We start from the raw sequence: 880 nt of genomic DNA on the forward strand, positions 1-880 counted from the left end.
GTGTGTGTGTGTGTGTGTGTGTGTGTGTGTGTGTGTGTGTGTGTGTGTGTGTGTGTGTGTGTGTGTGTGTGTGTGTGTGTGTGTGTATAGACATTGCGTGAAATGGCGCTTAAAATAACAAAATAATGTGTATCAATCTAAATTTCTTGTAGTAAAATTTTACTCTGAGAAAATGAAAATACAATCCTTGAAAAAAAGTGAAAAAATGTGTGTTTATATTTTTACTCTCTTAGAGAGTGAGATTTCATTGCAAGATTTAGAATGAAATATGTACATATATTTCGCTATTGTAAGCGCCATTTCATGCAATGTTTTGGAATTAAACTTGTCAATAAAATGTTCTTCCACAATTGAAAAAAAACTGATGTATTTTTACTCGTGATGTTTTTTAATTAATTATTTCACGAACAGATCAATAGAGGATAAAGATTGAATTTCCGAAGTATGGAGTCGCGAATTATAGTCAGATCATCAACAATGTGATAACGTGATTGTGCTACTCAATTTCATCAGCAGTTTCGATCTTCTCCATTAAATAAGTAAGGAGTTTTATTTTTCTCGTTGGATTCTTGCGTTTCTTTTGACCCACTGTCAGAAACTGAAACGATGAGATGTTCTTGTAGAGCGCAAGATTTGCGTATGCATGAGAATTTTTGTATTAATAATTCAACGAGTATTTCCTTACACAAAACAATATATATTATCGATTTCTCTTAACAAAGTTCACCAAAGTTAGACGGAAAATGCTTCTTCGTTTTAGCATACAAAACTGAAAATTCCAAAGTTTAATTCTTGTGATATATTAATAATTCATCCAGTATCTGCTTTTAGACATATTATATATATATATATATATATATATATATATATATATACTAAT

This window comes from Atta cephalotes (genome assembly GCF_000143395.1).
Source record: "Atta cephalotes unplaced genomic scaffold scaffold00002, whole genome shotgun sequence".
NCBI classification, from domain to species: domain Eukaryota; kingdom Metazoa; phylum Arthropoda; class Insecta; order Hymenoptera; family Formicidae; genus Atta; species Atta cephalotes.